This window comes from Hyperolius riggenbachi, chromosome 9, assembly GCF_040937935.1.
Source record: "Hyperolius riggenbachi isolate aHypRig1 chromosome 9, aHypRig1.pri, whole genome shotgun sequence".
Taxonomy (NCBI): domain Eukaryota; kingdom Metazoa; phylum Chordata; class Amphibia; order Anura; family Hyperoliidae; genus Hyperolius; species Hyperolius riggenbachi.
Window position 1 is genome coordinate 74,902,818 of NC_090654.1, and position 26,758 is coordinate 74,929,575.

The 26,758-nt window shown below is 45.9% G+C and overlaps 1 protein-coding gene across 2 annotated transcripts in view; it reads right to left on the reverse strand.

Annotated features, from left to right (window-relative positions):
• The window catches only part of CHST13 (carbohydrate sulfotransferase 13), an 841,732-nt gene that overhangs the window by 8,188 nt on the left and 806,786 nt on the right, over positions 1-26,758 (reverse strand). The gene's annotated exons all lie outside the window — the stretch shown is intronic.

The following is a 26,758-nucleotide window of genomic DNA, read 5'->3' on the forward strand; positions in this document are numbered from 1 at the left end:
ATGGAAAAACCTTGCACACCTCCAAATATCTGTCTGACGTCTTTCAGATGCTCGGGATTCACTCCCTCAGATACTTGGGACTTGACAAAGACCCAAATCTATTGTTTAGAAACGTGAGCAAAGTGAGGGGGGTTGTTCACTTGGTTTAAAGTTCTGTTGGTTGATGTGATTTCAACTTAGGTCATTCAGGCAACTGTCTGGCCTGATGGGACTCAGGAATGGCTTAGTGGCATGGAAGAAAAATTAGACAAAGGCATCCGTAGCGGGATTTCACAAGATGCTCATAAAACATCGGAGGATCCTGAAGACAAGACTGGGAGTTTCTCCATTAAAGCTTTCAGTGTTCAACATAAAACTTTACCTCATAAAATGGAGGATTTGAGATGAAAAGAGACTGCAATTATTTTGTATTTTAGGCTATTTCTACATTCTTTCCTACTCAAACTGGCTCATTATACAAAGCAGAATAAGCAGTCATGCAAAAAATTTAAAAAAGAAAATCACAGGCATTCTTTTCCAGTATACTGTAGTCTTGTTAGTAACAAGATGATTTCTGATTGGTTACTGTGATTTAGGACTCGTTGCCATGGCGTGAGTCCAGAGCAGATGGGTCCCAGTCATTGAATGAATGACAACGCAATCTACTGTCTGAAAAAAAAAAATCACATTGGTCGGGTTTGTCTGAATTAATGGACAAAAATGGATACCATCCCACAGAAAATGATTCCCAGGCTCCACCTGATTCTGCTGCCCACTCTACCAACATTCAGGGCAGCCAACCGACCTAGCGTGAACTGAGTGTTTTCTTGCTTGCTCGTGGCTTAAAGAGTACAATAGTACTACAGTACAAAAGGGGTTCTGAAAGCCCCAAGCCTGGAACCTGTAGTATATTCGGTGGCTGCTGATTTGGGGGGTGGGCCACGGAAACACAAGCGGAGGTTTCAGAAGAGCTTTGGAAGACTTCGGGAACATGACAACAACTGCTTTGTTGAAGATGGGGCCACACTTACAACCAGTAATTAAACCTTTGCCCCCAACCCAAAGCTTGCATCACTAGGCCTGGTTCAAACATAAATCCGCACATTTCTGGTCTGATCCAGTACGTTCTGGTCCTGTCAATTTTGCATCATATTCTATCAGTTTTACCTGACTGGACCAGAAATGTACACCTTTAATGTGTGAACGCAGCCATAGAACTCATACAAAACTGACAGGACCAGACCAGAAATGTACAAATTATGTGTGAACACAGCCATAGAACCGAATACAAAACTGATGCCAACAGTCGAAAACTGACAAGACTGGACACCTTTTTATGAGCAAACCAAGCACACGGTGGTGTGAAAATAACATCTAAGAAAAAACATGGGAGAAAAAGTGATTTGGATAAGGGCCAAAGGGGGAAAGATGATCACGTCAACACAAATAAACCAGGGATGTGGAGTCGGTACAAAAATCTTCCGACTCCAACTCCGACTCCTTAGCTTACGAAACCTCTGACGACGGGTGCCCAAAATTGCTCCGACTCCTTGACTCCGACTCCACAGCCCTGAAATAAACTACCTGCTTGGTGACAATGTTGATACATGTCCCAACCTTAGAAAAACTGAAACAAATATAGAATAATTGCCCGTAGCAAGCCATAAAGACAGCTAAAAGCTGTGACAAATTTGGCTGCTGTGAGCAACAGCTCAGTGCTTGCTTTAGTTATCATAAAACCGATCCCTAGTAATGATAAAGCCCAGATCTGGTTATTTCACTGTTAGCTAAATTCTTTCATTCACTTTTGAGCATGATTGGGCCACTCTGCAGCTCTAAGATCATCGTATGAGTCTCCCCACTATGGCATGAGACCTTGCAGCCGAGAATTGGCACCATCAGGATTTAATCTACAGAGAAAGGGGGGATGGAGCCTTCCTAAGGATCTCCAGTGGTCAGTCAGGAATTCAGACTCCCATCTGCTTCAGATTACCTCACAAGTTTTGAGTGCTGGATGAAGAATGACTTGGTGGGCTACGCATGCAATGACATCACTGCAGTTAAAAGAACCGACTTAAGTAATGACATCACAACATCTCACCAAAACCAAATCCTAATTCAAAGCATTAGTCACCACTCAGGTAGAAACATATTCCAGTGGGCTGGGGAATATGCTTCAGCACTGTTCCAGATGGAGTTCTGAGGGATGTAGAGCTCTTGCTGCCTCGCCAGTGAAAGATCTTTTTACGTAAGGTCGTCTGTAGAAGTATCATGCAGAACAAAGTGGGATGACATAAAGCCTGTCTGCAGCCTATGCAGTGTTTCCCCCTCGTTGACTATCCGCTACCCTTGTATAATCTCAGAAGTGGTTTTTCCATTATCCATAAAGCCACAAGCTCTCTTCTGTGGCCTGCTCAGATTTCAGCGTGTCTCCTCAATCTCCATCCAGTGTCTGACACCTACATGACTTTGCCTGTTGTCTCGGGTTCTCTCTGGTTTCTGTCTATTTAATGAAGAAGCAATGTTTTAAGCATGGGGGGGATGGAAAGCAATACAAGATTTTGTTGAGAGTTCCACAAAAGCGTGTGTAAGAATTTCCATACTTCATCAGAGAGGAAGGTATTTCCATTGTCCTGCACTGCCTCATGCAGATTTTCTGTTGAGAGCAGCAAAAAAAAAGAAAAAAAAGCCCCATGGCTTTGTGGGGATGATTTAAAATGCAGCCTGAAGTGAGTGAAATATATGGAAGGCACGACTGCTGACTCAAAAGGATCCTGAAGTGACAAGTGACATGATGAGATAAACATGTGTATATACAGACCTAATCCTGCTTAAAGTGAACCTCCGGACTAAACATCTACTCAACAGAACTGAAAAGGCTTGGTGTTTCTTTAACAGTTTCACAGCATCAGAACTTTGTTTTTCTTACCAAAGCATCATTTTTAGCTGCATTTTTAGCTAAGCTCCACCCATCAAAGAAAACTGCCGGGCGGTTTTTCCCTGATGCTGTGCAAAGCATGATGGGATTTCCTATGTTGTTATTCACGTTGCCTAGCAACTGGGAGGATTGATCAGCACACAGGACAGTTGGAACTGTGTCTCATGCGCCCTGTCACCTCCTACCACCCAAAAAGATGGCTGCCCTCATGAAATCAAACATTTGCCTGTTCTTTTAAAACAGGGTGGGTAAGAGAATATATTACCTATCTATTTTAATTAACATAACTAATGTAACTTAATGACAGTATGTTTGTTTAGGCTGGAGTTCCTCTTCAAAGGCTGTACCCACCTCACGATTTGTCCGAGATTCTTCAGACAACTGCATTATTTTAGCGACGAGCAATAGTTTCCATGATCTTGTGATGGGTACAGGCGCCATTAAGCAAATGGTGCTTTGCAGCACGTGGCAATTATGACCATCATGGCAGATTGGATCCAAGATCCCCGACCACTCTCGCATAAAGTGCCGCGATGGTTTGAACTCTTGTTCGCGCTCGTTTTGTGCCGTCCCATGTTTCCACAGGCAGGAACCTTGTTCGTCGGGAGGTGTTGCTGTGAGGTTCCCCGATCCATCGCCAGGTGATCATTCAGCTTAAGAACTAGGCTGAGTTCCTTTTTCTTGTTTTGTACGCTGAAAGGCTACATTTCCATTAGAGGCATGCAAATTACATGTGAATCTTTGGAAGTCCTATTGTCATTATTGAGAGCATGTGACGTTCGAAAATTACCATAGTAACAGATAGTCAGTTTTTTTCCAGATGCAGTTTTACCATACCCATAGTATTTAATTGCTGTGCAAATTTGTGTGATGAAAAAAAAACGCACGAATTTGCACCTAGTGGAAACAGGACCTAAGGGATAAAATTTGTCCGTTTTTTTCCAGATGCAGTTTTTCCATACCCATAGCAATTAATTGCTGTGCAAATTTGTGTGACGAAAAAAAAACGCACGAATTTGCACCTAGTGGAAACAGGACCTAAGGGATAAAATTGCTTGGCTCAAAATGACAGTTGAACTGTAGTGTAACCCTCACTAATAATTAATTTGAGGTCATAAAACTCCTGCGTGGCAGAGAAAAACATATTTGAGTGCAGGGAACAGATAAAATGTTTAATAGTTCAGTATTTGTCTGTATGGGAACTGAATAACTGAAAAAAAGCATGTAGTCATGCACTTGAGGCAACCAAAATACTAATGTGGGATTCCAGGAAAGTCCTACTTAGGATTTCTACTATAAATACAGTTGGTTATCAGTTCATGTTCACTTCAAGCTTGCAGCTAGGCATACAGTAGATGTATTGATTTTACGGCATGATCAAACACTTCGATCAAATCTGTTGGAAAGGTATTGCCTCCAAAATAGCCAATCGGCTTACTTTTGGTTCATTTTTAGGCATTAGGTTGATCGATCATGGTTACATGTTGGAAAATCTCTGTACGAGCGGCTGGGGAAGAAGTGACAGGCAATTCATGGCCGCATAGCGTTGCTCTGCATTTATTGTTACAAAGCGAGCAGTTCAATCAATGTTCACTCGTTTTCTGGTGAAACTGAACAGAGATCACATGTGCAGTGTGGGAGATATTAATCACTCTCCAATCAATCTCCAGCTGAGGAGAGATCAATCGGTTTGTCATATCGAGCCGCTAATTGTAGCCTGCGCCAGCTGTGAGATCCAGAGGCTCAAGTCCCTTTCACACTTGCATGATGCGTTACCCTGTTTTGCATTCATACCTGGCGCGGTGCGATGCGCCGGAAATCCTCAATCTGACTTGCGGGTAATGCTGGAACATCCACGCATTAGAGCCCACCATGCGCGGTGACCACAGTCATGTAAGTCTATGGCGACACAGCTTTTTAAAAAATTTGAAACGCAAGTACTTCGGAAGCCTGTGTGAGGAGTCCTGAAGAGATATTCAACCTGCAGGTCGCATAACTTCAATGGGGAACAGAGGTGGAATGAGGGGACCGAGAGTGGACCTGTGAAGGCTCTATGGGATCCAGAGCCTTCCCTCTATATAGGTGAGTTAGTATCTAACTTTTTGTCAGTAGAGATTTGCCTGATTAATTTTTATTAATTTACAGTGGCTTACAAAAGTATTCAGCCCCCTTGAAGTTTTCCACATTTGTCATATTACTGCCACAAACATGAAACAGAAATAAAAATAAATAACTGCAAAGTGGGGTGTGCGTAATTATTCAGCCCCCTTTGGTCTGAGTGCAGTCAGTTGCCCATAGACATTGCCTGATGAGTGCTAATGACTAAATAGAGTGCACCTGTCTGTAATCTAATGCCAGTACAAATACAGCTGCTCTGTGATGGCCTCAGAGGTTGTCTAAGAGAATCTTGGGAGCAACAACACCGTGAAGTCCAAAGAACACACCAGACAGGTCAGGGATCTACAGCTCAGGTGGGGGAATCTGTCCATAGGACAACTATTAGTCGTGCACTGCAAAAAGTTGGCCTTTTATGGAAGAATGGCAAGAAGAAAGCCATTGTTAACAGAAAAGCATAAGAAGTCCCGTTTGCAGTTTGCCACAAGTCATGTGGGGGACACAACAAACATGTGGAAGAAGGTGCTCTGGTCAGATGAGACCAAAATTGAACTTTTTGGCCAAAATGCAAAACGCTATGTGTGGCGGAAAACCAACACTGCACATCACTCTGAACACACCATCCCCACTGTCAAATATGGTGGTGGCAGCATCATGCTCTGGTGGTGCTTCTCTTCAGCAGGGACAGGGACGCTGGTCAGAGTTGATGGGAAGATGGATGGAGTCAAATACAGCACAATCTTGGAAGAAAACCTCTTGGAGTCTGCAAAAGACTTGAGACCCGGGCGGAGGTTCACCTTCCAGCAGGACAACGACCCTAAACATAAAGCCAGGGCAACAATGGAATGGTTTAAAACAAAACATATCTATGTGTTAGAATGGCCCAGTCAAAGTCCAGATCTAAATTCAATAGAGAATCTGTGGCAAGATCTGAATACTGCTGTTCACAAATGCTGTCCATCTAATCTGACTGAGCTGGAGCTGTTTTGCAAAGAGGAATGGGCAAGGATTTCAGTCTCTAGATGTGCAAAGCTGGTAGAGACATACCCTAAAAGACTGGCAGCTGTAATTACAGCAAAAGGTGGTTCTACAAAGTATTGACTCAGGGGGCTGAATAATTACGCACGCCCCACTTTACAGTTATTTATTTGTAAAAAAATGTTTGGAATCATGTATGATTTTCGATCCACTTCTCACATGTACACCACTTTGTATTGGTCTTTCATGTGGAATTTCAATACAATTGATTCATGTTTCTGGCAGTATTGTGACAAAATGTGGAAAACTTCAAGGGGGCCGAATACTTTTGCAAACCACTGTATCATCACTGGGAAATGAGACAAAGCTAAGTATGAGGACTTGCGGCTCTGCATTAAATGAGCTGCTGTTCTTCCCCAGCAGAAGACTCAGCAGGTCTGAGGCCAGGACATTTATGCTGAGGGTCAGACAAGTTACGACAATGAGTAGGTTGAATTGAGGAATTTATTGCCCTGCGGGAGCCATACCATGCGTTCCGTCTGACAAGTGAAAGGACTGAAGACTGAAGCTGACAGCGGGATGTCTGGATGGGCAGATGTCTGAATCTCTGTGCAGTTCTGGGGAATGTATTAAGAAATGCTGTCCACCCCCCCAACAAGATATTTCATAATGGATTGCACATCCCTCCCCACTCTTCAGCGTACATTTGTGGAACATTCTGTCAAAATATGGCCAAACATTTCCAACCCTGTCAGCTGTTTTCTTATTTTACTGTCTCCGTAGTTGACGACTGTTCCTGATTTCCATGGCTGCCCCTTGAAATGTGTCTTACAAAACAAACAAACTCGGCCAAGACAATTGTTGGGGGTCATTCTCGGACAAGAATCTATGTACAGTTGCCATTGAACCTCCCTGGCGCTGGCAATATGATTACTTCTGGATTTTAGGGTCTAAAAGCGATGCAATTTTTTCACAAGCTTTTAGACCCTAAAAGCAGGAAAAAAAAAATCATACTGCTAGATAGATCTGCGGCAGGCATGCCTTACCCCTATAGTGAGATCTCGTCATGACGACAGACGACAAGCTCACCAGAGGGATTGAGAGCCTTTGTGGATTGGAAGAATGACTGCCTACGTCTGGATCCCAGGAGAGGTTAGTTACAAATGCCCGCTGTGTGGCTCTGTACATACCTCCCAGCGGCTACCCTGAGTCAGACTCGGGGGTTACCACTCTGAGCTGTGAATTTCTGGCCCGAGCCTGACTCGGGGTTACCGCTAAGGAGGTTAAAAGGCCACTATAGCTAAATTTTGTAAAATCTAAATTTCTTACATATGAAATGTACATTTCTCCCAGAGTAAAATACACTGCATATTACATTTTTCCTACGTTGCTGTCACTTACAATAGGTAGTTAAAAGCTGACAGATCTTGGACTACCCCATCTCCTCAACAATGCCTAAAGAGCCGGCATGCCAGGTGATCTTTGAAGGAGTTCAGGGGACACCTGTACACATGCTCGATTGCTTGATTTTCAGCAAAGGTGGTAAGTAAAGGGGCCCATACACCTAACGATTTTCCCGCCGATATACAGCAGATCCGATCACTGTGATCGAATCTGCTGTGAAATCGTTGCACAAACGCAAACGGTTGATTTACGTCCGAAATCAATCGTTCCCGTCGATTCCCATCGAGCCCTCCGTGCGGAAGATTTTGCGCGATCGCCGGCGGGTCGGGAGTGCGTCGATAGCGGTGTTCGAATGCCCAACGACCGACGCAATACAGCGGCAATACATTACCTGCTCCGGCTGGTGTAATGTCAGAATGGGCAGCCCCGCAGATTGGGCAGCTCTGTTGGTTCTGCGCATGCGGATGTAGTACGTGCGTGCTGAGTCAACCCCCTCGCTGCAGCGTGAAGGAACTTAGGTAAAGAGTATAATTTTAGTGCTGCTCTGCTCCGCCCCTCGCCGCCGAATTGAAATAGTTGGTTGGGCGCAGCAACACCACATCCCCCTCCCACCATCCTCTATCAGGCAATACAAGGATAACACACAATCAGCACCTCTCTAATTCAATTCAGAAAATGATGCGGAGGATATCGGGGAGGGCAGTAGGAGGCTATTATTATGCTGATGACAGTGCTGGTGATGGGCGGAGGCAGCAGCAGCAGAAACACGGGCATGTGTACCACATTGTCACGTTCTGATGACGACGACGTGTAGCCCGATGCTCTAGTACGTGATGACGTTTCCCTTCAGCGTGCTGGGCTGCCCATTCTGACATAACACCGGCGCGAGTCCTCCCGGTCACCGCTGTCACTTCTCCGCTGGGCTCCAGGGCTGCAGCTTCACTGAACTTCCTGTCCCGGCAGGAACTTTAAACATTAGAGCGCCCTCTACTGTTTAAACTTCCCTGGACAGAAAGCAGTGAAGCCAGCCGGTCCGGAGCCCAGCAGAGAAGAAGACAGCGGGGACACGCGCCGGCCGCAGCAGGTAATGTATGCGAGGGGGGGGGGGGGGGGAGCAGAGGCAGCACCACCACAGATTGTGATCGGTTTCATGCTGAAATCGATTCACAATCTGTTTGCAGTAAAGGCAGCCATATGATCCCTCTCTGATCAGATTCGATCAGAGAGGGATCTATCTGTTGGTCGAATCTGATGGCAAATCGACCCGTGTATGGCCACCTTAAGTGGTGGTAGGTTCGCACAGTAATTATAGACAGAAGCGGTCGCCTGGCTGCTGGATTGATACCGTTGAGGAAGTGATTAGTAGAACCATAGGTTATGCATGATTTGATTAACTTCTGTTAAAGCTTAACTGAGTGTCTTTTTGTATATGGTTAACAATTAACATTCTTCCATTTTGCTGTTTAAGGAAGGAGACTGCGTAACAGCTGGAAGTGTGCACAGAGCTGCTGCATTCTATTTACATCCGCTGCATACAGTTCAAAAGATGTATTCAATAAAAAGATTGAATGAAAAGCATTCACAGTACATTAGCAGTAAACCAAACTAGTATAATCTATCACTGGACATTTTCAGATACAGAAAATCTGGTTGTTTTGAAGCTTCTGCTTTCTGTAGAAACAGCTGATCTGAAACTAGGCTTTTTCCTGCCTTGTTCAAATTCCTTCCCTGTTTAAAGAGGACCTTTAACCAAGGATTGAACTTCACTCCAATCAGTAGCTGATACCCCCTTTCCCACAATAAATCTTTACCTTTTCTCAAATAGATCATCTGGGGTCTGTATGGCTGATGTGGTGAAACTCCTCTCACAGTGTGATGTGTAAGCACTATCTCCTTTTGTGCATAGAACTCTCAGTAACAAACATTCCGTACAGACCACCTGGCAGGACTAAAGATGTCACCACCAGTGATAAATTTCAGAATGCAAATCAGGGAAAGGTAAGATTTTACAATGGGCAAACACTGATTAAATAACTTATAAGTGAATATTGTAAAAAATAAGCAATTTTATTTTATTCCACTACAGTTCCTCTTTAAAGTGATCCTGTATGTCTGTAAAAAAAATCCTATTTAAACAGTGAAGTCATCTATTATACTGAAAGACCAAGAGGGAGGCTAGAAAGGTCAAAACAGGCAGACTTCTCTCCTGACACTGAGGAATTTCCTCCCAACACATTTAAAAAGAAAACTGAAAAGGATAGTATGTTAAAAAAAAATACACTGATAAAATGGTGGAAAATCAATAGTCACGAAATTGCATTTTTGTGAAATGTAATATGTTTGCAAGGTACACTGAAGGCAAAAGGGAATAACAAAACGTATTTTCACAAAACGCTCCAAAAATGACGGTCCTCCTCCTTCCCTACCTAAAGCAGCTCACTGGTACACTGCACTTCCTCTCCCCTTTCCATTGACTTGTACACATTGCTTATCTATAGCTGAGAAGTGTACCTGTACAGCACTCTAATGCTGGGGATACACGGTACGTTTCTGTACCGTGTATCGAGCAGCTGATCCGGCCAGCTGATAATATTCAGCTGGTCCGATCAAGCTGCTCGACCCCCGCCCACTCGATCCCCGCCGGCAGACAATGGCATGGAATCGAGCGGCTGATAAGGAGCGCCGGTGGAGACGAGCGGTAATCAATCCGCGCGCTTGCGTGGACGAGCGGGGATGCGGCTGGGGTAGATCCGGCGGCTAATCGGCTGCCGGATCGACCTGTGTATTCCCAGCATTACACAGCAATTTCAATGGTCAAGCAATGATCTTTTAAGGGTACCTGAGCCAAGGCTCGGGTACAAAATCACATACTTACCTAAAGAGAGGGAAGCCTCTGGATCCTAATGAGGCTCCAGTCCCCCGTTTCCAATAGCGGACCCTCCAAAGGTTACCGCGCTCTTCAAGCACGAGCACGGCCATACTTAGTTTGTGCCAGGACGGCCGTGCCTGCGTAGTAAGCCGGAGCTGCTTGCGCATGAGCAACTCATGCTACCTGCATGGCTACAGCACGGCCGCACCTGTGGCAGGAGAGGAGAGCGGCTCCGGGCGGCAGAGGAGGACCAGAGAATAGAGTGGGAAGCCTCTGGAGGTTCCAGAAGCTTCTCTCTCCTTAGGTAAGTATGTGTTTCAGAACTAGAGCTTCGGCTTAAGGGTGATGCACGCTGAGGGCTGAGGGCTTGAGCCCTCTAACGCAGTTGTGTCTGCCTCTCAGAATCTGTAACATTGATGTGTAACTGAAAAGCAGACACAACTGCGTTAGTGGGCTCAGGCCCTGAGGGTGTGCACGGGCCTTTATGCTCCTTAAAAGCATATCTGGAGCAAATCAGTCATCTGGAGCCCTATCTGTCATGGAATCACAAGCCCAGTCACATGACTTGAATCACTCTGAGTTCTTTGGAAGGTACTAAAAGTCACATGACTGGAATCACTCTGAGTTCTTTGGAATGTACTAAGTCACCAAGTCCCACAGAAATGTCACAACAGCAGGAGGGGGGGGGGGGGGGGGGGAGTGGTCATGTCTTAAAGTGTTAGACAGACAGTTTGGACTGGGAGAAGTGTTTTTCAATAAATATAGACTTGATATGAGAGGAATATGGAGGCTGACATATTTATTTCCTTTTAAGTAATGCAGATTCCCTGGCTGTTCTTCTGATATTCTGATATTCTGCCTCTTAAAGCAAACCTTTAACTAAAAAAACCTCCCCTGGGGGGTACTCACCTCGGGTGGGGGAAGCCTCCGGATCCTATTGAGGCTTCCCCGTCCTCCTCGGTCCCACGGCGGCGGCGATAAGGCTCCCCGAACGGCGGGGATGTAAATATTTACCTTCCTGGCTCCAGCGCAGCCACAGTATCGGCTCTCCGCTCGGAGATAGGTGGAAATAGACGATCGCTGTTGGGCCGCTCTACTGCGCAGGAGCGAGTCTCCTGCGCCTGCTCAGTAGAGCGGACCCAACAGAGAGCAGCTATTTTTGCCTATCTCCGTGCAGAGAGCTGCAACAGCGCCCCCGCTGGAGCCAGGAAAGGTAAATAAATCAGTACTTGTCAGGCTTGTCGAGGGAGGATTGCCGGACACTTCGGGGGAGCCAGCGCTGGACTGCCTGCAGCTACAGGGGTGGGGGGAGCCTCAATGGGACCCTGAGGCTTCCCCTACCCGAGGTGAGTACCCCCAGGGGAACTTTTGTTACAGGCTCTCTTTAATGCTTTTAGCCATAGACCCTGAACAATAATATGCAGATCAGATGAGTGGTTTAGCCACATGCTTGTTTCAGGTGTTTGACTCAGATACTACTGAAGCCAGAAAAATCAGCAACACTGCCAGGCAACTGGTATTGTTTAAAAAAACTAAATATGGCAGCCTCCATATCCCTCTCACTTTATTTACTTTTATTTTAAAGGGAACCTAATCAGAGGACTGCTAAGAGCGTGCACAGGGGTTTTGTAAGACTTCCTCTTTTTTCTCTCAACTTTGTTCCTTGTCAGAATACATCCGTTTTCCCTGTAATTACTTAGATCATTGCAAGCAAACAACAAAGAGACACAGCCTACCTTTAGGCCAAAGTCAGAATGATTGTAATCCACATTGTAAAACCACACGACCTGCACTTACAGTATTTATGCAGTTAGGGGGTAACACTTGAGGAGGGTTAACAGAAAAAGCAGCATGCGGGTTAGGGCCGCCATGCTCAGCTGTGTGCACAAGCAGTGGCGGTATTTTCCACAGTGTGCTGTGGAAATAGCGGTTATGACAGTTGCTAACTGTCTGGTTTAGTCACCTCACGGCCACTGATAGCTGGCTTCCACATAGCGGGTTTCCAGGTGTTTGCAAAACCATCATTGTGAATTAACTAAGCCTTACAGTAGGCCTCAGACATTTTAAACGACTTGGTGTTTCCAAAGTTTTAGCAAGTTGTGTACTTTTGAGGTCTTTGGGGAGGAAAATACAAGAAAGAATCTGATTGGCTTCTGCACCGCTCTGCTTTTTAATGCGTTCGCATAAGGCGCCAATGTCTCTAAAGCTCGCTATGGCAAGGTACACAGCATGTCGCCAACGAGGGCGCTTTGGAACTGGTACAGGCTGGAAAGAAGCTGGAACTATTTTTTTTTTCTGCTGCCCATTTGTGCGTCCAAAACCAAGTCACAAATAAAGAAACAAATAGGTGTCCAAATTTTATGCCAGATTTGTGTAACTTTACCGGAATTTGCGTTTACCGTTCTGCGTCATTCATGCCAGCCAGGGTGGAAAACTACCAAACCTGTGGCCCTGGCATCTTGCACACAAGAAGCGAAATCTCCCCCGAGGGCCGGACAGACAATACGCCACTGAGGGACGAGTGACTAGTCATCCGATGTGCACAGATTACTATTCCGATGGCCTGCCAAGATTTCCCCACTGTGCTTCCAAACTCCTGGCAGGCCGACTGTAAAATGTGTGCCATCAGCTTACAGTGGACACAGCCTTCTAAAGGGACACTCAACACTTAAAAATAAAAAATACATTTAAAAATTATATAATCACATACAAGTTGCTAGTACACCATTTAATAAACCCATCTCCCCTTGCCCAATAAACGCATTACTTAAAGGACACCCGAGGTGAAAATAAACGAATGAAATAAACTATTGTATCTATCCTCCTTCTCCTAAAAATGATTTTTTTAACCACTTGCCGACCGCGCACTCATAACGCGCGTCGGCAAAGTGGCAGCTGCAGGACCAGCGACGCACATCTGCGTCGCCGGCTGTAGGCTAATTAATCAGGAAACAGCCGCTCGCGCGAGCGGCTGCTTCCTGTCAATTCATGGCAGGGGGCTCCGTGAATAGCCTGCGGGCCGCCGATCGCGGCTCGCAGGCTAAATGTAAACACAAGCGGAAATAATCCGCTTTGTTTACATTTGTACAACGCTGCTAACAGTAGCAGCGTTGTACTAGATAAGCGATCCCCGGCCAATCAGCGGCCGGGGATCGCTATCACATGACAGACAGGAGCCTGTTAGAGGCTGCACAGGACAGATCCGTTCCTGTGCAGCCTCCGATCTCCGGGGAAGGGAGGGAGGAGAGGGAGAGGGGGAATCCTGCGGTGGAGGGGGCTTTGAGGTGCCCCCGCCAGCCACATGCAGGCAGGAGCGATCAGACCCCCCCAGCACATCATCCCCCTAGTGGGGAAAAAAGGGGGGCGATCTGGTCGCTCTGCCTGGTGTTTGATCTGTGCTGGAGGCTGTAGAGCCCACCCAGCACAGATCAGCGAAATCATCGCTGGTCCTTAAGGGGGGGGGGGGGTAAAGGCTGGGTCATCAAGTGGTTAAAGATATTCCACAGTTTTATTTTATATTTAAATCTACTTTTTAAATGTTTACTGTTTTATTGTTTTTTGCTCAAGGACACATTCATAGAAGTATGCCAGAGCTAAAGTCTATGAACTATTGATCCTTCTCTATCTCTTTCCTGCTCTCAGAAGCCATTTTCTGCTAGGAAAGTGTTTTATAGTTGTAACTTCTTATCAGTGAGGGTCACGCTGTAGTCTGCCCCAGTCCTGACTCAGACAGGAACTGCCACTTACATACCTGGGCCCATATGCAATTCACTTTTTCTTTTGAGTTTTCTCTTAGGAAATCATTTTTCATCTTCGATTTATAATAACTTTTTACCACTTTTCAATGGAAAAAGTACCAAGAAGTAGGTGAAAAAGTACTATCAAAAATATTTTGAGTATTTGTTTACTTGCTGGTGGTTTAAAAGGCATTTTATTGTCAAGTTTGAAAATTTCACCTAGGAGAAAACTCAGGTGAAAAAGTGAATTGCATATAGGCCCGGTGTTTAACTCTTTCAGGCAGAGAAAGAAAAAAAGGAACACAGCATAGTTATTTGTGTGCTAGGCACTGTACATAGACATGTCTATCTCATCATGTCACATGTCACTTTGGGTGCCCTTTAAGATCTGGAAACCCTGGCTCAATTCCTCATATGGTTCTCATTTATCTTTTTACATATGAAACTAATATTCATTTAGTTGTTCAAAGCCTCAACAAGGACAATGTTTCCTCGACCATGTTATATAACTAACAGAAAAACGTTTTGTGACCTAGTCTATTACTGTGGGTTATTACCGGTAGATCTTATTATTGTGTTATATTTACTCAGTCAGTTGTTTTATGCTTGACATAAAGCTCTAACTTTCATGTATTGTTTTCTTTTATGCTGTCAATATAGCTGTTTGATAACAAAAATTACCTAACAGTATGTAGAAACCATCTGCTTATATAAAGTAACCCCGATGATGTCCAGGACACCTCTGCTGCCAGCTGCAACCCCCTTCCTCTTCATGGCCGCGCTCCCCTCTGTGTATGAGCGCGGTCACACTGTGCAGGCGTGCAGACCACCACGCCCACACAGCACCATGAAGCCACTCCTGCACAGAGAAAAGAGCATGCACAAGTGGCTCTGTACTACTGTGCAGACGTGGCCGTCCGTGCACCTGCGCAATGCAATTCTGGTATCAATGGGTCATGTTTACTAAATTGTGGTAAAATTGTAGTGCCCAGCAATTCTACTGGTACTTACTGCAATTACACTGCAGGACCTGTGTAGCCTAGGATCCGAGATGAAAAACTAACTATAACAAGTAACTTGTCTATATATATTACGTAAAGTTTAGATGGTTTACACAGCAAATCTAACTGCAGACAGCTTCAATAGAATATGATTATTTCAGCAGCCATGTTGTTTGTAAACATTACACAGAGGCAGGCTTATCTGCACCTTCTGTGAAAAAAAAACCTAATCCCCCCTCCTCCCCTCTGCCTCTGAAATCTCTGGCTAGTAATACCTCCCCCTCTTCCTGCCCAGACTGAGCTCCCATGAGCCCTTGCTACTGCCAAGGCTCTCTGAAAAACTGTGGGTGAGGCTTGTTTAGTTTATAGGGAATTAGAGTATTAAAACAAAAACAAAAACGTATTTGGCTTGAGGTATGCCCTATAAACTATAGGAAAGGAACACAATTATGCAATGAGTAAAAGTTCATCTCGGATCCACTTTAATGCAGGTTGTAATTATTGCGCACATAACTAGCGAAAAGTACCAGTAAAATTGCTGTGTACTCCCTGCAAACAGAAATTTTACCCCAATGGTGAATGTGCTCCAATATTACAAATCTGGCAGTGTTTTAATACTTTTACTAGTAAAAAAGACCCGTCCGTTAAAAAATGGGCGCTAGGTCACGGCCGTTACCTCTCCTCTTCGCAACACGCGCACAGACTTATCCCACACCACAGATGCGAACCTTGCGCATGCACAGCCAAGCATGCCAGTCCCCCACTGATATCTGCCCGCATGCTGTGCATGTGCGCCAGGTACAATGGATGCACAGACACAGGAGGACACAGGAACAGGGGTTTCAATATATAGGAATGTAGTCAGCGTTTGCCCATTGTGAAATCTCTCTTCTCCCTGATTTACATTCGGAAATTTATCACTGGTAGTGACATCTTTAGTCCTGCCAGGTGATCTGTATGTAATGTTCGTTACTGAGAGTTCTATGCACAGTGGGAGATATTGCTTGCTTGGCAGTTTGGAAAAGCCATTATTTCCCACAATGCAACGAGGTTCACAGACAGCAAATCGTCAGGACCAGACGCACAGACACAGGGACACAGAAGGACGCAAGGACAGGGGTTTTATTATATAGGACTAGTGAACTTAGCCCATTTGAAAACGGGCTCTAGGTCTGCCATTACCATGCCGCGTGGCTGGCCACCCGTCCGCCCTGCGTCCTGTCCTAACGGCTGTCAGTGCTTGACATGCGCAGTAGCGCAAAAGCACTGACACACGGACAGGACGCAGAGACACTTGAGGATTATTAGGTAGGATGGGAATATAATGCCACCACGAAAGAACAGTTAAAATACCTGCAAACTGAAGACCAAGTCCAAACTGTCTTCTGCAGTGGATGGATTCACTGGCAGCACTATAGTTTCTGCAGACAAAAGGGTTACAGCAGAATCAGCCTGTCCAGGGGAGCCGTGTTTACAGAGTCTGCTATGGATACTGTGTGATATTTACCATTTTCCGCAACACACAGGGTAAAAGTCAGAGCTCTGCTAGGAGTCATATGTATATTTCATGTACTGATCTGCCAGAACACCTCCCAGGCACACAAGTCACAGACACTGAATCAGCGTATTGGCTGCTCATACATACTCCTAGGCAGTTTCTGAAACACTACTACCATTGAGGCCCCCGCACACTATCGCATCTCGTCACGGGAATCTGCCCCACCACTTCCACATCAGAGTCCATTAGTCTCTATGAGACTGGCCACTGTACCCGCGTTGTGGCGCGGAAGTGCTTTGGATGACGCAGACTGCGAAGTGCACTGCTGAGGCAGGGAACACACTTGTCTTTCAGTTTTCTGCGCGCGTTTTCCTGAATACTTTTTCTGCACACCAAGTGTGTTTCTATGCAGGAAAACGCGCGCGTTTTTTTCACAGCAGCTGATGTAGTTGATAGAGAAAACTAACAAAATGTGCAGAATCAGGATGCAGAATGTCAGCTTTTTTTCTACGCGCGTACAACATATTAAGTGTGGACTAGCCCATTGATTAACATGAGTTCTTAGTTTTTCTGTGCAGAAAACGCGCACGAAGTGTGTTCCCTGCCTGAATGCTAGAAGCGGTACCACTCGGCACGTGATTTTATTGGAGTCAATGCAATCGCGTTACTGTTGCGGTAGCTGTGCGACGTGTATGCATGGATAGTACAAAATCCAGTGACGCACTTCCCGTCCAGCAGGGCGTATGTCACCGAGCAGGGGGCGGAGTTAAACAAATTACCCTGTCAGTGCACTCTGCCACAGGGTGTTTAAAATACAAAATGGTGCGGTGCAATTGTTCTGTGGTGGGCTCTCCTGCCACAGAACAATTACACCACATTATGTGTGCAATTGGCCTTATGCCTGGTACACATCATGTATAAGCCACAGCCACAGGGAACACTAACAGTGGCAGAGGGGACACTATAGGTGGAACAGGGTTCAGAAAGAGGTACAGGGGATACTAAAGGTGTCACAGGGGACACTATAGGTGGCACAGGGGACAGAAAGAGGTACGGGAACACTATAGGTGTCACAGGGGACACTATAGGTGTCACAGGGGACACAGGGAACAGGAGTCAGAAAGAGGCACAGGGGACACTAAAGGTGGCACAGGACAGAAAGAGGCACAAGGGACACTAAAGGTGGCACAGGACAGAAAGAGGCACAAGGGACACTAAAGGTGGGATAGGATAGAAAGAGGCACAAGGGACACTAAAGGTGGGACAGGGGACACTACAGGTGGCACAAGGAACAGAAAGAAGCACAGATGGGCCATAGGAGAGGATGGAAAATGACAGCGCAAGCTGCAGGCACCAATCACTGATAGAGGAATCTGCCAATCACACAGACTGTGGCATTTACATGGATCAGACTGAAAACCTGCCAACAGTGCATATGACGGGATGGATCTAGACACAGAAGACAAGACAAAGAACACTTATATCATGCTTTTCTCCTGGTGGACGCAAAGTGCCAGAGCTGCAGCCACTAGGGCGCGCTCTATAGGCACTAGCAATGTTAGGAATATTGCCCAAGATCTCCTTACTGAATAGGTGTTGGCTTAGTAAAAAAGAAGAGCCAAGGTTCAAACCCAGGTCACCTGTGTCAGAGGCAGAGCTCTTAACCAGCACACTATCCAGCCAAGTGCCAGAAAAGTTCCAGATAGGTAAAAGGCGGTCATTCAGTTTACATCACCAGACAATCCTATCTGCCAGACAATAGAGCAACATACAAACATGCTGGATCATTAAAGAGAACCTGGGGGATACTTGCCTCCGGATGGGAAAGCCTTTGGATCCTAATGAGGATACCTATCCTCCTCTTCACCCTCCGGCATCCAGTTCAGAACACCGGCGAGGTAAATATTTACCTACCACGATCCTGCGCAGGCGCCGTAGCAGCTTTCCGATTGGGCTCAGGCAGAAATAGCCAATCCCGATCAGGTCCCGCTGTCGGCTGTAGTTTTGAGAGAGTCAGCGCTGGATCCCTTAGGCTTAGGAAGATGGGGGAAGCTCATTAAGATCCAGAGGCTTCCCCCTCCTGAGGTAAGTATCCCGCGGGGTCGTTTTTTGTTACAGAGTAACCACCTTATGACCGCCTAACACCGATCTGCGGCCGCAAGGTGGCTCCCCCTCGATGGCGTAACGCCGACTGGCTTCAAGTCCTGGGGGCGGAGATCGCAGGGAATTGCGCACGCCGATGCGCACGCATCCCCGCGTAAGTGATTGAGCTCAGCTCCGTCAACAGTCCCCCATCGGCGATCATCGGCCAGTCCCCCAGTGGCGCCAGGGCCGGGCCGAGGCATAGGCTGGAGAGGCTCCAGCCTCAGGGCACAGTGTAGGAGGGGGCGCACAATTCATTCAGCTGTCATTCCTAATTGTGTATTAAGCAGAAAGAAATAAGAAAAGGGGATACATAGCAGAGACTAAAAGCCAGATAACTAGATATTAAGGTGTTGGGTAGGTTGTGGGCCCTGTGGCCCTCTTAGTCTAATAGCAATCATTGTGTGACAGCTGGAGTGGGAGGGATGGAGGGGCGCACTTTGGTGTTGCAGCCTTGGGTGCTGGAGGACCTTGTCCCGGCTCTGAGCGGCGCTATCAGACTGTTAGACGGCAAAACTATTTACATTGTAGATGCTGTTTACTGTTAGACGTCCTCTATTTACAACGTACAGCACTGCAATTTATAGCAGCGATGTACTGGGGAAAGCTGTGACACTCGGCTGTCCCTTAGAGAGGGTCACAGAGCAATCGGCTCTCATAGGCTGATGCCTATACTGCTATATAACTACTAAATAAAAATAACTCTTGGCGGATACGCTTGCTTAGAGGGTCCCAGTGCTGTATGTGCGGGGTCAAGGACATTGGGGGAGCCTCTGGGCTATCCAGAGGCCTCAGTCTACTATGGTAAGTATTTCATTTTTAATCCGAATCCTAATTAAGGTTAAAAAATTGTAAAATTGTAAACACACACAGTACATATAAAATCTTCATTTCTTCAAGAGTAAAATGCAATATAAATTACTTTACAGTACATATAAAATCTTCATTTCTTTAAGAGTAAAATGCAATATAAATTACTTTTTCCCTATGTTGCTGTCACTTGCAGTAGGTAGCAAAAAACTGACTGATCCAGCAGATTTTGGACTCCCCAGGAGGCGGATGCGGCTGTGCGAGAATCTGCAGCGTGCTGCAGATTCTTGGATTGCACCACTCCGCAAAACCAGCATGCAATGGTTTTATTGCCATGCATTGGTTACAATACAGTGCAGTACAAATGGGTCCTAATTCTTTTGAAAAACATTCCCTGGAAAGGATCTATACAAAGATGTCAGCCGGATTCCCCTTTTGCTCACTGTTTTGGCAGTAGAAGGGTGGGGTGGAGGCACCCAGAATATATGGGTGTTAAAACTTTAAAACATAATGGCTTGATTCACTAACCGGCGCTAAGTGATAGCGCCGGAGTGAACAGCCACTTAGTGCCACATAAGTAGCTTTGCAGGGGGTACTAATAGCCCCGCAAAGCTACAGCGCAGCCGGTAATAGTGCGCGGTGCGACGATAACGTCGCACCCGCTGCCCTGTAAAGGCTGCACCCGGTGCGCCGAAAACGGCGCATCGAGTGCTCCCAAAGCGGTGCAGTGATGTGCCGTTTCAAGGGCACCCGATGCCCCGCTTAGCGCCAGTTAGTGAATCAAGCTGAATGTGTAAATAAGAGGTAATTGAGGTAATTGCTTACCTCTCCAGAAGATACAGACAGCATTTCAACTAGAACAATATTTATTTAAAAAATTGACAACGCGTTTCGAGGATCATGGTCCACTTCCTCAGGTCAATACAAAAATCCCTTAGCAGCATAAGGAACAGAGTGTAGGTGCCTCCTGGTCTCTCTCTACTTCTCATTAGGTGTTCTTGGTCCCTACAAGAACCACCGAACTCCTTCTACATTTTGGCAGTAGGACTGAGTAACTGCTATTCAGTAGTGGTCTTGGAAATAAATAAATACCTGAGAATCCCCATGAGGATATGTATCAATTCAAAACCTGGCAGATCTGTCTGATTTTTCCTACCAATTGTGACAGAGACAAAGGAAAAAAGTAATTTATAGTGTATTTTACTCTGGAAGTTCTTATACAGTATTAATGAATTTTACATTTTTAGCAATCGTTGTCCCTTAAAGGAAACCTGAGATGTAAAATATGCTGCATTTATATTTACTTTGGGATTCCTCCGGCCCATGTACTCTATTACCTCTCTCGCCTTCCCCGTTCTTCGCTAATCTTGCCCGGTAATATCTCCAGTCCCCTTCAGTTGTGCCGCAGTTCGCCTGCACAGTCTGGCTGTGCACGTCCCCATCCTGCTCCAGTGGCATGTAACGGTCTGTGCAGTACTAACTGCGCAGGTGCAGAATGCTCCCGGGCCACAGGAGCGCGATGTGGGCACGTGCATGGTCATACCGCGCATGCGCACTGCCACATGACTTATTTGACGTTTACCGATTCTTTAACAAAGCTTGTGGAACTACACCTCAGGATGCTCTGCTGCTCGAGCAAGAAACACAAGCAGAAACCTGTACCACCACAACATCTGGCGGGCCTTATTTGGACCCTTCGTTGTCATACTGAAGAGGAGCATTACCCAGAATCCCCTGCAGTCACCAAGTACTATCGAGCACTGATTGCAGGCAGATCAGTTTTCACATCCCTGGGTCAGCAAGGGAGCAAATTATAACAATTCCTTTAATGTCTCTGAGGCAAAGCAGGGGGCAGAGAGCGAAGGAGAGTTCAGCTAGATTAGCGTCTCTGTTACTGACAAGCCGCAAGCCTGGAGGAGCGGGCTAAAGTGGAAAAACCTTAGTGAGAGATTTTCAATACTGTGGACCAGAATTACTAAGGTTTTCTCACATTAGGAAATGGTATAACAGAAATAACTCTAAAACCCGACCTGGTTTCTGCTATTACGATAAGTTGCAAATGTTTACATACCTTGCCTGGATCATATCAGACCAAAGATAAGGTAACTGAACTGACAGTGCATTAGTTACTTCACTGACCAATTAAAAGACAGCTTAAGTAAGAGTGATATGGAGGCTGCCTTATTTATTTTCTTTTAAACAATACTAGTTCCCTGGCTGTCCTGCTGATCACCTGCCTCTAATACTTTTAGCCATAGACCCTGAACAAGCATGCAGCAGCTCAGGTGTTTCTGAAATTGTCAGATCTGACAAGATTAGCTGCATGCTTGTTTCTGATGTGATTCAGACACTACTGCAGCCAAATAGATCAGCAGGACAGGCAGTCAACTGGTATTGTTTAAAAGGAAACAAATATGGCAGCCTCCCTATTCCTCTCAGATGTCCTTTAAAGGGAACCAGTGTCTGACTGGGAGCTGGGAGAGCTGAGGAAATCCACTTGCTGGCCAAGCAGCAGTATTCATGTGTTGCTGCTCACAGTGAAGACTTGCTACAGGCTTGTATTGGGAGTGATAACACAGGTTTACTGCTGCTTGGCCAGCAGGGGGTTTTCCTCAGTTTTTCCACCTCCCAGTCCAACACTGAAGGGAACCTAAACTGAGAAGGATATGGAGTTTTCCTTTTAAAACAATGCCAGTTGCCCACTCTCATGCTGATCTTGTGTCTCTAATACTTTTAGCCACAGCCCCTTAACTACTTAAGGACCAAGGTGATTGAAATCTACACTTTGTTTTGGTGGTTACCTGGCTGGCAGGGCATAGATTTCAATCACTGCCGCAGCGTGCATCAGCCGTTTTTGTCGATCTCGCCGTTGAATCTCCACCATTCCCGTCACAGCTCACTTGCTCTGTTTCTATGACGGCAGAGCCCTGTGAGCCGGTCAGGAGCCAATTATTTAGCCACAGCCCCTCAACAAGCATGCATATCAGGTGCTCTGACTGAAGTCAGACAGGATTAGCAGCATGCTTGTTTCAGGTGTGTGATACAGCCAAAGAGATCAGCAGGATGCCAAGCAACTGGTATTGTTTAAAAGGAAACATTCATATCCCTCTCACTTTAGGTTCCCTTTAAGTAAAGGCTGACATAGGGCTCTATTCATAAAAGGTTACCGCAAGTTTTCCGCTCAAAACAGCGGATTTTCCCGTCCATTTAGCAAAGTGGGCATTCATAAAAGCTGTTCCCGCATGAAAATCTACAATCCCCCAGCAAAGCAAGAAATTTCCGCCTTCTCCAGTGTTTTTCTAGATTTATCTAGAAAAAAGTAACAAAATGGCCATTCATAAAGATTAGAGGAAGCGGTATGTGGACGGGAAATACCGCTTCCTTTGATTTTGCGGATTACATACAAGTGAATGGGACAGACCTCCCAGAGAGAGCAGTGCACGGAGGGACTCTGCCGGCTGAAGTGTTTCCGCATGCCTTCCGACAGCTTACCGCCAGCTTTCAGCGGGAGATCTCCGCTCTTGCATCGCAGCTTTCAAGATTTTTTTGAATGACCACCCAGAAGTGTAAAATACCGCTGCGGTATTTTACCTCTACGAGTATTTACGCCACAAGTTTTTTATGAATAGAGCCCATAGACTTGAAACTTGTGCTTGCGGATGGCAGACTGCTGAGTACCTCCTGTACACAAAGGCAACATTCTCCATTTAGCTGTTAAAGGGGTTCTGTGGAGTGCAATAAACATAAACAGACACTTACCTGGGGCTTCAATCAGCCCCCTGTAGCTGTAACGTCCTGCGCCATCCTCCTCCGATCATTCGTTCCCAGCCGCCGGTCCTGGTCTGATTACGCATGTCACGCGCCTGCGGCTGTGTGGCCATGGCCGCACGCGTGCTCCTGCTCGCGTCTCCACCTGCGCAGTAAGCTCCCAGAGACACGAACGGGAGCACGCATTATTTGTCTTGTTAGACGAATAATTGCCCGTTGCCAGGGACAGGGAACAAGTGATTGAAGGAGGACATAACAGCTACAGGGGACTGTTAGATGGCCCAGGTAAGTGTCTGTTTATGGTTATTGCAGACTCCACAGAACCCCTTTAAAGGATACCACAACTGAAATGTGACATAATGAGATAGACATGTGTATGTACAGTGCCTAGCACACAGATAACTATGCTGTGTTCCTTTTTTTCTTTCTCTGCCTGAAAGAGTTAAATATCAGGTATGTAAGTGGCTGACTCAGTCCTGACTCAGACAGGAAGTGACTACAGTGTGACCCTCACTGATAAGAAATTCCAACTATAAAACACTTTCCTAGCAGAAAATGGCTTCTGAGAGCAAGAAAGAGGTAAAAAAAGGGGAATTTCTTATCAGTGAGGGTCACACTGTAGTCACTTCCTGTCTGAGTCAGGACTGAGTCAGCCACTTACATACCTGATATTTAACTCTTTCAGGCAGAGAAAGAAAAAAAGGAACACAACATAGTTATCTGTGTGCTAGGCACTGTACATACACATGTCTATCTCATTATGTCACATTTCAGTTGTGGTATCCTTTAAAGTGAGCTGAGCACCTGTAATTTCATCTTCTTTTAAAATGAACCTCGTAATTGTGTGCCTTGGGAGGGAGCGGGGGGCAGGGTTGGGGTGAGCGGCATAACTTACCGGGGGACTGCTTCTTTGGCCTCTTGCCCATATGGAGGTCACGTCTACTCAATGGAGAGCTCACACAGTGACACATTTTCATTTTCCCAGTATAGGTAAGCGCCAGGGTTGCCACCTTATCCCTTTAAATACCGACACATCTAAGTTATACAGGTTCTGGGGCTGCTTGCACATAATCAATGCCTAAACTGCATCTAACTAGCCACAAGGCATGTATAATTCATAAGTGCCGGTATTTAAAGGGATGAGGTGGCAACCCTAGTAAGCGCGCGCCCACCACAGTGCATACTGTGGGATGTAGTCTGTTGATGCATGTACATCTCTGTACTCGCATCCACAAACTGCATCTCCCAACATGCACTGCGCATGCTCTCTGTGGAGACAATGGCGATCTTCATATGGATAAATATTATGTAGAAAGAACAGAGGCGCCAGCAGGATAAAATCAGGTAATAAAACGTTTAAAAGTGCTTTGGAGGCAGCGGTGGACTTACCTCCTGTAAGCAGACACTATAAACTGTCAGTTCAAATCTAAATAAATTTTATTGGCATACTCCAAGGGGTCCCTGCTTGGAGTTTCTACATAATATTTATCATCCACCCTTGGTGGAGGGGGATACCTCTTTTTTCCTGTCTACAGAGAGCGACTTCTTATTCCTGAGTGGGGACAGGCTAATCTCCTCACCTGCCTATACAGTGGTTGCCTGGAGGTAACCCTGTCTTCTACTCTTTACATATAGCCATTTTTGCAGTACTTACTACACTATATTGGGCTCTCGGTTTCCCTCTTCTGTATCCATATGGCTAAGAGGCCACAGGAGTAGGCCCCCCATAGGTAAGTAGTGTTTCTCACCCCAACCCAAATGACATCCTATTACAAACCTCCATTATGGCGAGGTTCATGTAAACAAATGTAATTTCAGGTGCTCAGTTTGCTTTAAGCCTGGTACACACATCCGATTTTGATAGGCCAATGACTGCCTGTAACGAAAAATCTGCAACGCCGGATGGATTGCGGAAATATGGTCGCATTGCATCACCTTCCAACGCGGGATGCGGAAATTCGTCCGCATCCGCTGCGCACACCCGTCCGAGCACTCTGCTCCAAACTCACCAACATGCTGTTCACCAGGGTTCTGCCATCTTGCCTCTAGGGGGTGCGGCCGCACGCCAGACACGCCTTTATACTCTTAGAAAGCGTGTCAGCTGACCTGGAGGTCAGCTGACATTTTAGCCTGCTCTGATTGGTTGCTGCCTGGGGTGGAGACTTCTCTCCCAGGCAGTATATAAGGAAGTGCTTTTCAGTCACACTTCGTCTGTGTTTGCGATACCCTGTGTCAGCACTCAGACCTTAGACTAGATCCCAGGTGTTGAAACCAAGGACTTCACACCTAGACTAGGAGATTATTATTGTTATTGATTCTCTGTGTATGATTCTGTGCCTGTCTTGACTTCTCTTCTGCTTCCTGATTCTGTACTCTGCCAGCCCGTACCGTTAACGACTATTGGCTTGGTTCCTGACTATTCTCTCGTCTCACGTCTCTGTACTGTTGCCGCCTGTACTGTTGCCGAACCTCTTTCTGTCTGACCTTGCTCCCTTCAGTGGAACGTCTCCCACTGTTGGGTTATTATCTGAGGCTTGCCTCCCTGAGACGCCGGCCCTAGCAGACCGTTACTGCCAGAGGCTGAGATTCCTCCACTGCCACTTTGGGGGATCTCACACACGGGGTTCCCATTCAGAGGTAACCACACCTCTGAGGAATTGCCGTGTGGTGGATATTTCCACAACCTTGTGAATATTTACTGCTTTGTTTATTTCCATGTTGTTCGTGTGTCCACTGCTTTACTTCTACCCGCATTATTAGCAATTCCGCAGATTGCTATATAATCGGGTCTATCCTTGTATTATTGGCGATACTGCGGATCCCCAATAATCAAGGTTCGGGGTGTGACACTGGTCTGAGTAGATCATTTCAGGCACTTACCGTGTTAGTGAGCCTTCCGCTGATTTACCATCAGGAAGATACTGACTATTTCACTCTAACATATCTGCATTGGTGGTGATTCTGTATATCACCACTTAATCAGATATTTGTGCCTCTTGCTGACACCAATCGTTACACTGCCCAATTATACCACCTGTAGCATGAGGGCCAACAAATGTTAAATGCTATGAACAGATTGTGTAGGTAAGCTCTCATAATACACGGAAATGGTAGAATTGGCCAATCAAAATTGGATGTGTGTACCAGTCTTAAGAATGTTCACCTTCAAAGGTACTGGTGGACAGCACTCTTGTAACTTTCAGGCGATGTGCCACAGTCAATGAGTCAGGCAGCACACAGACATTAGCTTGAGAAAGGAGGAGTCTGCTTCAAAACGTTGTGTTGACATGGCTATGTGTCTTTTTATTTAATAAAGAGTATAAATACAAATGGATGGTGCCGGTCTTCACTTTCATTAAGAATGTTCTCCAAAAGAAATGGCTAATATCCGCTTCTGCTCTCAGAGTCAAACTCAACGCTTGACCAACTAGGCATGAGCCTAAAGGGGCTACTGTACTGAGAGGTGGCTGTCACTGATTCACAAACCTGCGAGCAGCGCTTGTACCACCACCCCTGGAG